The sequence below is a fragment of the Carassius auratus genome, chromosome 34 (assembly GCF_003368295.1).
Source record: "Carassius auratus strain Wakin chromosome 34, ASM336829v1, whole genome shotgun sequence".
NCBI lineage: Eukaryota > Metazoa > Chordata > Actinopteri > Cypriniformes > Cyprinidae > Carassius > Carassius auratus.
Window position 1 is genome coordinate 19,871,809 of NC_039276.1, and position 7,370 is coordinate 19,879,178.

The 7,370-nt window shown below is 37.5% G+C and overlaps 1 long non-coding RNA gene across 1 annotated transcript; it reads right to left on the reverse strand.

Moving 5' to 3' along the window:
* Positions 1-203: 203 nt before the first annotated feature.
* LOC113053474 (uncharacterized) lies at positions 204-2,814 on the reverse strand. The gene is made up of 5 exons (XR_003277229.1): positions 2,689-2,814; positions 2,154-2,348; positions 944-1,075; positions 748-825; positions 204-510 (listed from the first exon to the last, which is right to left on the reverse strand). It is a non-coding gene; the product is annotated as an uncharacterized LOC113053474 (long non-coding RNA).
* Positions 2,815-7,370: the final 4,556 nt, after the last annotated feature.

Sequence of the window (7,370 nt, forward strand, 5' to 3'; positions counted from 1 at the left end):
TTATGTCCGTCACTTTTGATGAAATGTCTTTTTTTTAAAGAAAGTGACAGACTTAGCAGTAGCATATTCTTTTCAGTTTTATATATGCATTTTATTTTTACAATCATTAAACCATGAGCTGTGATTAAGAAAATGCAGGCGAAGTCATTTATAATTGTAATTATTTCTTCATTACAGTAAGCAAGCATGAAACTCGACTGCAGTTTGGATACCTTGTTGAATGTTTATTATGAAACAGGGAGAAATATCACAGTGGAGAACATCAGACAATAACATTACATAATATAACACACTAAAGTGGCACATTTACATTTGTGTTGATCTGGGCTTTCTCTACCCTGCCCAGTGTGTGAAGCCATGTGTGGAAGGTACTGTAGGTGTGAAAGTCTTATTCTATCACCACCTTCAGAAATATTTGTTTTCAGGCTTTTCAGCCCTCCACTGTTATTTTCCATCGGCTCGGGTCGATCCTCCACACCATCTGGATTTATAGTTTTGCCTGTGGAAAAACTGGCAAGAGAAAAGGAGTCAAAAACAGAGCCCTCGGACCTCAAAGCACACAGCGCAGCACAGACGAGATGTGCTCAGGTAATACATGCTATTATGTAGTTTCACTGGTCGTGACCTCAGCCGGTTGTAGTCATCATTGCACATCTTTACTGCGTTAACGTCTTGACATTCACTTCAGTTCATGTTGCTAAACCATTTGCACTAAAGGTGCATTTAAGATCGTTGGACGTGTCATACCTTACAATCCTTGACGTTTGTTGTTTTCTTGGCGTACCATTCAAAGTTTCACTTCATCTTGGCTTTAATGCTGCAAACCTAAGAGAAAAAAAACACAGCTTTTAGCTCATTCACCATCTTCTAAAACAACTGGTATAATATCAGTTCGAATGCATATTCATGAGACAGAAGGGCTCTTGACATAGTGAGCACTCACTCGTCTGCTAATGCAGCACCTGACAGACAGGTAACAGACGCCTCCTGCATGCTAAATGCATTTTCATTTAACTCCCTTTCCCTCTGCTCTCAGCGGATTCACGGACCCCAGGGAGAGCGAGTGGCCCATGTCCTGTAGACGGAAAGAGAGGAGTGTCAGTTAGTCACTTCATTACTGGCTGAATGAAAAATTGCTGCCCACTGCTCCAGGTGTGTGTTTGTGTGCGTGCACTTAATGGGTTAAATGCAGAGCACGAGTTCTGAGTATGGGTCACCATACTCGGCTGAATGTCACATCACTCCAGTCAATCAATAGTGGTTTCCCATTATCTAGTCTAAAAAAATGGTCAGAGAAGTAACACTTTCTTTGTCAGGATCAGTAAGGTTGATAGATTTATTCATAAAAAATGACTTTGATAAACCTGTGAGGTTGTTTTCAGGTGACAAAAAAAAAAAAACTATGAAACAAAAAGATTTCCTTTAGACATGATGCAGGTCAAGGTCATTAGGTTTATAATTGACTTCCACTTTTCCTTCATAATTTTTAGAAATCATTCTAATAGGTGTTTTATGTGAATGTTAAAAAAATAATTGGAAATGAATTTAAACTGATTTCAATCTACAATTTCAATTTATTTTTAATATTTTTTTCAAATGGATAATCATCATTACTGATCATGAAGCACGGATAATAATAATAATAATAATAAACTGTATGCGTGTATGTGATGTGCGTATGCTTGTGTAGAGCTGAAAAGTATTTCAATGCATTTTCAGTCATTTTAATTTCTACTTGTCACGTGTCACCACCACCATGAACCGGTCTAGAAATAAACACTGTTGGTCTTTTTTTCCCCATAAAATGTATGTTTACTAAATCTATGTGCATATAGATATTTACCACATCGAATATTATTACAATGTTGGCTTGATTTGTACTTCATCAGGATAAAATATCAGCCATATATTTGTCCCAAATCAGTTAATTTATCTTACAACTTAAGTGTTAAAAAGCACAAAACGTGCCTATAACTTAAATCATCATATATTATACATATGACCAAACGGTTTATGATATCACGCCATAATCTAGAAGACATGGTGCGGAGCACGTGTTTAGCAGGCTAACACCTAGCCTTGCACAGCAAGAACCAACAAACCTGCTGCAGAACAACTAATAAACGACACATTTAAGACCTGGTTCAGATTACCTGGGATGCCGTGCTGGTAAATCGCTGTAGAGGACTGTAATCTGGCCATAGATGCAATAAGAGTTGAGTCTGACTGTCTCTGCTCTCTTTCTTTTACTGTCTATGGTCTCTGCTCTGCGTCTTCCTGGAGAAAGGAGGAAGGTTCTCGCTCCTGGGGTTTAAGAGGAGGAAGTGTGCGCCCTCTACAGGACAAAACTGAGACAAACTGTTGTGAATATACTGGCGTCAAAACTTTGCAAAGTACAATAAGTGTTGGGCTCGTTACTCCAAAAATATAGATTGTTACTGCATACTATATTTACTCCTTTTAAACGTAATATTATTATGCTACTAATTCCCATCTGGCAACAGTAATTAATTACACTACTAGTTAAATTACTTTTCCTTCACGCCCCACAGAAGTTATAATTGTGTATTGTCCCCACAGGGGCGGATTTAGACATTTTGGGGCCCAAGGCAAACACAGACATGGGGCCCTCTACATCTCTTGTTTCCCTCCTTTTGTCAATCCTTATTTAAAAAAAAAAAGTCCTACTTGTTACTTCTCTTCAGCAGTCTTCACACAGCAATGATGTATAAACATCTGCCGTGTTTCCACTATCGAGCTAGGACCGGGCGTGCTAGTGCGTGCCAGGGCCAGTCGCGTTTCCACTGTCACTTCCGGGGCTTGATCGTGCCTCGCCGGGGCTTCCTCGGGGCCAACGGCCAGGGTTTTTTGGCCCGACGAAAACCTTGAGCCAAAGCGGGCCAGCTGGGGCTAGAGGAGGGGTTATGAACAAAGGCGGAGTTTCTCCGTGTCTGGAGAGCGTCAGCGGGGATCATTTCAGAAAGATAACAGCTTTAACACCAGCATTAAAGACGTTTTAAAATCAGTTGAGCTCAAAACTCACTCTTAGTTCGCAGCAAGTGTTTGCTTGATCCGATGTGGATTATAATCACTAAACAAGGCAGAAATATTTATAAGCGATGTAAAAGACTATGCACGCTAAACATTAACGTTACACAGTAAACATGTTAAATATGACCGCTTGGAGAAATCAGACGTCAGCTTCTTATTCTCTATCACAATTGTGTATTTATTAAGTAACATTTTATCTGTCGTCTCGTTTCAAGAGTTTAGCTCCACGTTGCATATCATCAAAATATAATAATGATTTTTGTTCGGGAGCTTTTATAAAAATAGAGAGTCTGCGCCGAGGATCATTTAAGAAAGATAACAGCTTTAACACCAGCATTAAACACTTTTTTTTTTTTTAAATAAGTTGAGCTCAAAACTCTCTTTCAGTCAGTAGCGAGTGTTTGAAATAACTTGATCCAATGTGGATAATCACCATACAAGGCAGAAATATGTATAAGCGATGAAAAAGATATGCACGCTAAACATGTTACCATAGTAAACATGGTAAAATATGACCGCTTGAAGAAATCAGATGTCAGCTTCTTATTCTCTATCACAATCGTGTATTAAGTAACTCATATTATCTTTCACAAGCCTCGTCTCGAGTTTATCTCACGTTGCCTATCATAAAAGAATATAGCCTAATAATGTTTTTTGTTCGGGAGCTTTTATAAAAATAGAGATTCATTCTAAATGTGACGGCTATACTGTGGCTAATAAACAGAGACAGACTCGACTGAATAAGCAGGCTATTGTCATAAGCGTTAAAAATAAATAAATAAAATAGAAATAAGTGTATTTATGTGTGATTAATTTTGAGTCCTGATAAATTAAATCAATTCTATAGTTAAAACATCGATGATTTTGAATTTGAATATATAACAAAGCATGCAAACAAACGGCCTCTTTTAAGCCCTGGCTCGCACTGGGCCGACAGTGGAAATGCGGCTAGTGACTGCTAGTACTCATTACTCATCAATTTTCCTAAAAACTTTTTGCTTTCTTCCTGTTTCTTCCTTTTTTCAGCACCGCTTGGGTAGCTTCGCTTCATTTTTACTGTCAACACTCTCTCTCTGTACACAATGTCTATCACTGTCAATCACTTCTTCTTCGTCAGTTTTTTGGCGCATTACAGCCTTGTCACTTTCGCAGATGCGCAGTAAGTGAAATAATGGAATAGTCCAATGTAGTGAGGTGGGGGGGGGGCCTCCTGTCTGCGACACTAATGATTTGATGCCATTTTTCGCAAATGGAGTTTTAGAAATATATATTTTGCACGAAGTAAAAAAAAAAAAAAAAAATCTTTAAGCAAGTTAATGGGGCATTTTGGGGGCCCCTAGGTAGCTCGGGGCCCAAGGCAATTGCCGACCTTTGCCTAATGGTAAAGTCCGCCCCTGTGTCCCCATTAAATTCTTCTGAAATATTACTAACAATATTTCTGCCTCATCATTTGACCAAAATCTACACTGCATCGTCAGACGTTTACAAACACTCAATTGTGACTGATTTAATTTCTCTGTTGCCCAAATATGATTGGCTATTAATATATTAAGTTAGCTTCTACTTCTGTTAGGCCTAAACATCAAAGCAGTAAAATCTGATACTTTTCAGTGGTAAGACGTGTTTTATTCACATGACTGATCTTGTTTTTGATGAATGTACTCGGAGATTGAACAAATATGCCACAGAAAGAGTTTCTCAGGTGTTGTTTTCAGTTCTGCCTGTAGGTTACTCTTAGTATCAGCAGGGGGCGCTGTTCAACAAGAGATCATTCAACATACCAATAACTCAATGAAAACTGTCTTAAAGCTACAGACAGACCCTCAGCCTCCTAGAAATTTCATCAATATTTAATAATAATAATAATAATAATAATAAATAACAATTTATAAACTAGAGTAAACAAAATCTAGTCTAATGCTGGAGACGGTGCTTGAAGGGCTTTCTGAGCTCAGACAGATGATTAATGCTGCTCTTTTTTGTATAATTAGTGTCTGGGCAAAATAAAGCTCGGGCAAAAAAAAAGAGCTATTTTCCCTCGGGATACAGATTAAAATAAACGGAACGTAGGCTATTTGTACGCAAAAAAAAAAAAAAAGTAAAATAACTGCGCTTCTGTTGCGTATACGCAGTGATGTCCAGATGTGGGCAGTAGTGCATTACTGTACCGAGCTACATTTGACACTTTTATGGAAGATTTTACTTCTGGAGCTAAAGCAATTTATAACTGACAGCATCCCCTCAAATAGGCTACTTTTGACCGAGATCTTCACAAAAGACACTATAGCTATAGCACTTAGACTATTATAATATTTCAGCACATATTTCAGGCCCTTCGCTGCACGTCCACTTAAGAGATAACAAGAAAAAGCAATCAAATTCTCAAATTACCCACAACTTGTCATGTTCAGCAGAGTGTCCAAGCCTCTGTCGCCTCTTGATACAACAACAACCAGTGACTCAATTACGATAACATGCTTACAATGTGTGTTCAAACCGGTGTTGGTGTGTGTGTCTTCAGAGAGATGCTGTGCACGCGCACATGAGCTGCTGGTGAGAAACGCCCAGTGCAATTAAAGTCTTCAAACTGGGGATGAGACTCTGAGTGATTTATCAAAATTAGCTTCTTTCCGCTTTTTATCTGGAGAAAAGGGTGATTTTATCTGGAGAAAAGGAAATGTAAGTCAATGCATGAGACCTTTAACCCTTTCATAACTCTGACAGTCTCCATTCAAACCGCTCGATTTCCTGCTTTATGCTCAATTGTTCATCTGTAGATGGCATAAAATCTTCCCCAGAGACTTTGGGGAAATGTAAGTTTTTAAATATTAAAGATTACAAAGATTTACTTTGAACATTTATTGGTTGTTCGTGCATGCTGCCAGGTTATATTTATGACAGTAATTTTACTGTATTTAATTGGAATATGAATATTTTAATGTATAGTTTATACCCTTAAGCTGTAAGGTACTATCAGAAAAGGCAGAAGTGTTATACTTTAAAATCATGGGATATTATATTGAGTTATTTTTTGCATAGTCAAAGACAAACTTTTAGAACTTTTAGGCTACTTTTAGATTTTTCAGTAAAATTTAAGAGATTAAGTATGGAAATCATGCTTTCTCTTATTTTTCTTTCTTTTGTCAAAATTTTAAGTCAAACATTTCTCAGATTCTCTGAACAGAAATGAGATTTGTCTGATAACTGAAAAGTAATTCAATTTGTTATTTTGGCAATAAATGCATAATGAGCTATCATGGAACTACTATGGTCATTAAGATGGTTAAATTATTATTTTTTTTTTAATTCTAATTACAACTTGTGAATTAAAAATTGAAACTTTTTCAGGCAAATTTTTGTAGTTTGTTGATTTCAAAATCATATGCCAGCCAAGCAGTCTCCTGATCTTCCAGACTTGAAGACCACACTGAATATTGGAAAATGCACAGTTTAAAATTTTTTGAACAGATAGAATATTATGAATATTACAAACATGTAAAATAGTGTCCCTAGACTTTGGTACCCCACTGTATCTGTCAGCGTACGCATGCTGGACCACTCTCCTCCACGGGTTTTGACAGAACTCTTGTTGTTTTAATTCCTCAATGGTTAAGTCATATAGAGAATCAGGGTAGTCTGGGGCCGCAGTGCCTTTTTTGGGAATGTCATGTGAGAGCGCTGATGCCGTTTCGCCTGAAAATAAAGTGGTAGCTGTCTGGAGGTTGTGGAATGTGTGGCCGGCTCAGGGCCAGTGCTGTGTTTGGAGACGACTGGCCGGATAGCAGGGCTCTCAGGGACACCCAGACAGACGCGAGGCAGGTACCTGCTCCTCCCAGCTCATCTACACACTCATGAGGAGAATACAATACACAAAAACACTTCTAAGAATAGCCTCCATCACAGTTGAGTGATATCCCATATGTGAATCCAAATGCTTAAGTCCATCATTTGATGGCAGCTCCTTTTTCTGCTGAAGGGAGGATTTTGCTGCTGATGCCCTATATTTAAAAAAAATATATTAATAAAAACTTTATATATACAATACCAAACTCATATGAACTTTTCTTCCTTTTTCCTTTAAAATAGAGAGAGAGAGAGATTTCTCCAAATGTCCAAGCTGCTTTTTGTCGTACAATGAAAGTCAAAGAGGACCAGATGATGTCAAGCTCCAAAAAGTACCATTAAATTACCGTTAACAGGGTTATTTTAGTATGATTTAGACAGTTTTTATGAATATTTTGATTATTTGTATAATTTTTGTTTCCATTTTAATTGGAAGGTTTATTGTATTTTTTATTTTATTTTTATTATTATAATTA